The 6,278-nt window shown below is 35.7% G+C and overlaps 1 protein-coding gene across 4 annotated transcripts in view; it reads left to right on the top strand.

The window, feature by feature from the left end:
- Positions 1-6,278, top strand: part of nlgn2a (neuroligin 2a) — a 239,911-nt gene that overhangs the window by 154,342 nt on the left and 79,291 nt on the right. The window lies entirely within an intron of this gene.

The raw sequence follows: 6,278 nt of genomic DNA, 5'->3' as shown, positions 1-6,278 counted from the left end.
TAAGTGTACTTGAATTTTTTCCTCATTACGTCTTCTTGCAGGTCTGGAATCAGAGAAGCCGATCCTTAATGGAAGATCATTTAGTGATGATCTACGATCTGAAGGCTGTATACTGTTGTTTGTTTATTCAGGGCCTTTCTCCCTTTTTAAAACATCTTTGGGATTCAGTTTAGTGAATCAGTGTTCATGTAAATCAAGTGGTTCATGTTTTGTGAATCATGTACATCACGCATGACATTTGTCTAAATTAACCAATTCACTGATTCATTTGAGGCAGTTTTTTTAATATGGATAGTATGACGATGACTAGAAATTATGTGGGGAAGAGGGGATGAACTCAGTATTTTAGGGTATGTGCATTAACTGCAAGACAATGTTTTCAACCACACAACACTAATGTGGGGTCACTTTTAGCAACCTGGTCAAGATAGTTAACTTTTATTTAATGGTTAAATCTGGGTGAATTGCGCCATTGATTTTCTACAGAAAAGAGCACCACTGGATCCAACAGTGCGCCAATTACAGGCTATAGGTCAATTTCTGCTTAATTGCTCTTAATATGAGAGTCACTTAAAGTGAATCCTGGATCAAAATAGCTCTTCTGTGAAGCTACCTGCTATTGTCATTAGTCAGAGTTTCTTCATTAGTTTTGACCGCAAAGTTGAAGTGAGTTTTTTAGGGGTAATATGAGGCCCTGTGAGAGCGTTTTTGAGTTGTAAGTGCTAAATCCTTTCTCATTTCCTCTCTCTTTCTCTCTTTTATTATTTTACAAGACTGAAATATTGAAGAGTGATATATTCATGCAGATTAGCGTTGGCTCTGACGGTTTTATTGGGCCACGGCAGTTAGAAATATATTTTTCCATTTCTTACTTTAACTGCGGCACTGCCCAGAGTGGGGATAAGGCGGCCTTTAGATTTGTGCTTAATATTAAAAAACATAAAATGAAAAGGGAATAAAAAAGAAAGGCGCTTGAGATGTTCAAAGTATTACTACTAAGCTGCAAAATAGTTGGTGCCGGTTTGTATTTGTAATACTTGTAATATATAACATACACACAAATACAGCTGAAGGGATGCAGGCTGACTCAGATGGTTCTAAGGCCCTGGGCGTGGTGCTTTAGCACTTTGACTTTCTCTGGCATATTAGTGCCTTATGTACTTTGCTCCGGAGCTTAGTGCAGATAGCGAAGCTTAGAGATGTCAGCCTCTCGGCTCAGTTCTTTTTGCCATGCAAAAGAGAGTGCTTATATTTGTTTGTGAATGTCTTTCTCTCACTGTCTGTTTGTCTTCTCATTGACTCAAGACTTTCCCCTCTAGAAATTGAGGCAGAGAGAGAGAGAGTGTGTGTCTCTAAATTATTGATGAAAACTGTCTGTCTGGTGTGATGAGCAGTGAAGATGCGGTAGGGCTGGGTATTAACACAATTTTCACGATTCGATTACTATTCACATGCTTTCGATTACGATTTCGATTCAGTTCAATATCGATTATTTTGGATGTAGTATTTCAGTTACAGTACAAATTTTCTAGAGAAAAAAAATCTCTCAACTAATGCTGTAAACTACACATGGAAGTCAGTTGGTACTACTATAATAATATTGAAGGTTTAGAATTACATAATCATATTTCTACTCCAATTCGTTTTTTTTTTTAAATATAAACATTTAAATCGCGGCTGTCATAACTGATTTATTCAAACATGCATTAAATATTGAAGAACATTAAAAATTATAATGAATATGTATCGGTGCATAGCTATATTTATCAGAATGTTTCTTTCTAGAGTACACTTTTCTAGCTGACTAATGAGTTTATGGTCACTGAATATGTTTTTCTGAGGTAAATGTGACGTTACGTGACATTGTTTACAAGCTGTTTTATTGACGTCTTTCAGAGGTTGAAACACTGATTGAGCTATTACACGAGACATGATGCGGATTTCAGTAAGTTGTACTGTATATTTTAACATACCTTCAGATGTTTAGTCATGTTTATTTCGCGCTGTAACTGGTATTAAAGCGGAGGAGAGGATGTTCACGTGTGCTCCGTGCTGCCGCTTCTCTTTAACTGAGGCGCTAAAGCGATCTGTCACGTCACATTAAACAGCGCCAAAGCGGTATTTATTTTTTGAATCTCATAATAAGCTGGACGTCATTTGAAATCTGAGACTTTGCTTCATATCAAAAGTAACAAAGCACAAAGATTATTGCGATTTATTGGATGGGAGGCGCAACAAATTCTGCTCATTCATCAACTGAAAACAGACTAGACTAATATTGGTTCATAAAAATGAGAATCAATTAAAAACGAGAAATCAATATTTTTTACCCAGCCCTAAGATGCGGTGACCTGTTAATTTAAAGTGCCCCTATTATTCTATTGTAAAGGTTCCTAATTTTGTTCTTCAGGTCTCCTACAATAGGTTTACTTGCATCAAAGTTAAAAAAACACTTTAATTTTCTCATAATGTACATTGCACATCACCTCATTTCTCAAAGAGTCTGAACAGTTTGTTTGAAGATTCAATTTCTCTAAACCCCTCCTTTCTGAGAGCCTACTCTGCTCTGATTGGTCAAATGTCCCAGTCTGTTGTGATTGCTCTACCCCTTACAATGTGTGATGGAAACAAAACGGCCATTACCATATCTGAATTTTAGCTCTGAACAGTAATGATGGCATCTGTTTTACAGTATCGGCCCACAATACAAATCAGAAAGGTTCAAATCAGCATATTAAGCATAGCATATTCAGTGACACTGAAGACTGGAGTAATGATGCTGAAAATTCAGCTTTACCATCACAGAAATTAATTACAGTACATTTTACAAGACTTCTTTCAAACTTTTGAACAGAGGCATACATAAAGATATATATACCTTCTTTAGTAGCCTAAAGTGTAGCTAAGCACATTTTTAAAAGTCAAGCTTTACATTAAGTCATTATGTTAGAGTCATGCCATACCTGGACCTCAAGGACAGTTGATGCATGCAAGTCTCCACAAAGGAGAGATGTGATGCAGGATTTACAGCAGCAGTGACAGGACACAATTAACATCAGCACATCTCATCATGCACTGACAGCAGTGTTCCGTCGTCACGCCCCTCCTCTCGACTATCAGCTTCTATCATGAGCCTGGATGGGGGCCAGCAGTATGAGCACTGAGGCAACAGTGATTCAAGGAACTGCAGATCCTCTATCATCGTGGGCCGTCATCTGAAATGAGAATGAGTGACGTGACTCAAACTATAATTTAGATAAAACCATTGGCCTGCACTAGTCTGTCACTCATTCAGACACAGATGCTTTGCTCGTTAGAGTTATAGATTCAATTTACAGTCAAACCACATCCAACTGAAAGAATTCAATTTCATTTTTAGACTTTAGGAAGATTAATAATTCATACATTTAAAGGTTGCAGTTGCACTCATTTGAAGGTTGTGTAGGTCATTTAAAGATTGTATAAGCCATTGGAAGGTATCTTTAACACTTTGTAGATGCCAAAGATCTTATGTTTACAGACATTGGGTCTCATTCACTAATAGTGTGTACACACAGATTTGTGATTGAAACCTGCGTACAAACATTTTCACGAACAAATCATGATTCATCAATAATTTTCGTTCTAAATTTTATTCTAAATTTACAAAATAAATGTTGGAACAACCAAAACCCATCCCTGTCTCAGGACCAATTTTTATGTATTTTACGAGGTGGCTAAATCATACGAGTTGTCTAAACCCCAGTGACGGATAGGATTATGTGCGGGGTTAGGGGTAGGTCATTCGTACGAATTCATACGAATTTGGCAACTCGTAAAATACGTACGATTTAGCAAAAGACATACAAATTCGTACAAGTGAGCTTGTACGAATTTGTACGAATTAGTCACCTCGTAAAATACTTATGAATCGACTTGAGATCACGTTGCCAAAACCACATGTATGCAAAAATCACATAATCTGGGTGGTCTTATAAATGTGTTAATGTGACATTTTATACAACATATTTAATCTTAAATATATTTGTCATTATATATACACACACATACATTTACTGTGTATATATATATATATATATATATATATATATATATATATATATAATATACACAATATACACAGTAAATGTATGTGTGTGTATATATAATACGGGTTAGGGTTAGGGTTAGGGTGAGTTAACCCTTTTCTTACTCTTTCTTACTCTTTTCTTACTCTTTTACTGTATATTATATATACAGTAAAAGAGTAAGAAAAGGTGCATTATAGGCGAGAGCACATCTTTAGAGACCGTCATGTTTGCTTAGAGCTACGAAAGGAAAGAATATGTGGAAAGCCCTTATATGGAAATGGTTTAATAAGAGCGTGTTTTATGCAAATTTGTAACCTTGGGCACATCATTTATTATACTCAAAATTCATTAATGTAAGAACTATGTTAAGATCAAATCCATGAGTGTATGAATGTGTCGTGAATTAGGCAGAATTTTTTCATGAGAAGTTCTCCTGTGCGTATAAATATGAATTATCCACGCAATTATTAGTGAATAAGACCCATTTTGTTATGGCCCATAACAAACTTTGAATTAACACATTTTCACTCTATTCTGTTAAATAGCTGTTTTCACATTGCAAAGGCAGCACTTTTAAATTACGATTAATCAATAAAAAAGTAAATGGTAACACTTTACAAAAAGGTTCAATTCGTTAACATTGGGTAATGCATTAGGTTAATGTTAATTTAACATTTACAAATACATTTTTAACATTTCAAAATGTGTAAATTAACATTAGATAATGTAATATGAATGAACATGAATTTTTTTTTAAATATAGGAACATAAATTGGGGGCTCGTCCAGGATTTGAATCCGGGACCTCTTGCACCCAAAGCAAGAATCATACCCCTAGACCTAAATTAAATTTAGAAATGCAGTGAAAAAATAAATAAATAAAAAGTGTTTTCATTGTTAGTTAATGATACTTAATGCATTAACTAATGGTTACCAGTTGAACCTTATTATGAAATGTAACATAATGTAACTTCAATTAGATCAGGCAGTCTCATGCATCAATCCCGGATGAACGTCATTTTCATTTTTATGGAGTATGTAACATTTGATTGCATTTTTTATGTCCTTTTACTGACTTTATTCATTTGGCCTGTACTGTATGGAACTATTAACATAATATCTAGCGAAACTGCCTTGGATACTCAAAATTTAGTAGTTGAGATGTACTAAAAGAGCCAGTGTGAGGATGACAGAACTTTAAATCTCCCTTTAAATCATTGTATGTGTTATGTATATTTAAATTTGTTATAACGACTGGCCCACAAGCTCATATTTATGTCTGAATGCTTGCAGTTGTTAGCATGTGTTTGTGTGTGGATTGGAAATCCTACTGGATCCAATTTATCTAAACTACAGTTCATTATTTCTGTATCACCTGTCACATAAAATATCTCATGCACAGACACACAGACAGTGAAAGGGCTTTGGGGGAAATTGGAAAGATAGTTATAAATTCCTTATTTACACACACGTCTTTCTCTCTCTTTAGCTTTTCACGTAGTTCTACCTGTCTTTTCTTACCCTGCTGCAGGTTTTTCTGAAGAAAGTCTAAGTAGACTACAGCAGCATTCATCATTGCCCTGACACAATCACTTGTTCATACATCTTTTTCCCTCCTGCTATACTCTGTTTTTTCTCTGGTGAGCTGCAGGTAGAAATGCCATCTTCATATTCCCCAACATAGTCATGTGGCTTTTTTCCCCCTGTTACCGTGACAGTGGTTGCCGTGACGGCGGTTGCCGTGGAGGTGATGATTTAGTCTTACCACTTGCACTGCATCTTTCTGGCTGACAGTGAAATCAGTGTCTCGACCCCAACCATCACATGCTGGATATCACATCAGTACCTATACAAAAATCACATCTCTGAAATCGAGCGGATATTTTATTCTAGCCTTCAAAACGTTCTTTGTTCTTGTTCACCTGCTATCTCTCTTTTCAGATCTTTCTCTCATTTCTGTTTGTCTCTTGCTCTCTCTCATTACAGGCTTTGGTCTGGAGTGTATTCTGAAGGGAATTCTGCTAAATATGTAATGGATAAATCAGGTGCTCACAAAGTCATTTAGAGCTTGACCTTGGCTTTACTTGAGATAGAGACAAAGACAGAAATAAAAAATGTAACAGTGAAAATAAAGTGAGGATTTTTGGAGGAGGAGAGTAGGAAAGAGAGGAGTGAAAAAAACAAAAGAGGTTTGAAAATATATTATATT

This window comes from Megalobrama amblycephala, linkage group LG3 (assembly GCF_018812025.1).
Source record: "Megalobrama amblycephala isolate DHTTF-2021 linkage group LG3, ASM1881202v1, whole genome shotgun sequence".
In the NCBI taxonomy this organism is placed as follows: Eukaryota; Metazoa; Chordata; class Actinopteri; order Cypriniformes; family Xenocyprididae; genus Megalobrama; species Megalobrama amblycephala.
Note: the sequence above shows the minus strand (reverse complement) of the source record. Positions and strands in the feature narration are given on the sequence as shown.